The sequence below is a fragment of the Theobroma umbraticum genome, unplaced genomic scaffold (genome assembly GCF_002168275.2).
Source record: "Theobroma umbraticum cultivar Fairchild unplaced genomic scaffold, ASM216827v3 scaffold_146.0, whole genome shotgun sequence".
Taxonomy (NCBI): Eukaryota; Viridiplantae; Streptophyta; class Magnoliopsida; order Malvales; family Malvaceae; genus Theobroma; species Theobroma umbraticum.
In genome coordinates this window covers 3,152,942-3,153,432 of record NW_018397265.1, presented here as the reverse complement: position 1 = coordinate 3,153,432, position 491 = coordinate 3,152,942, and positions in this window count along the sequence as shown.

The following is a 491-nucleotide window of genomic DNA, read 5'->3' as shown; positions in this document are numbered from 1 at the left end:
TATCAACTTTCACATGGTGGGGTCCCACATGTTTCCCACTAGCTTATTTTTTTTTGCATGCAATGATTTGCATGTGATAGTAACTTTCACATATATATCTCATATTCCTCATAATCCAACCTTACATGGTTAGGAAATTCCCCTTTTTAACTTTAAATTTTGAAATTGCAAATGAGTTTTCAAACTTTTCCTTATTTACCATGTGACCCTCCAAACTTTCATGCTTTATAATTAATCCTTCCAATACTTCTTAAATTCGAATTTCCTCCTATCTTTCTTCCTTTACATGTGTACAAATATAATATAAGGTTTGCACCTCATTAAGACATCACCATAATATTTAAATATATACTTACTCGTGCTTGCTTTATTTAATAAGGACACGCGAGCCCTACCAATGTCATTTTTCTTCAAAATCCTTTCTTACATCGTCTCCCCCACTTCGATTAGTCACATAATCCTCCTTGATGACTAATTTTGATAACAAATAA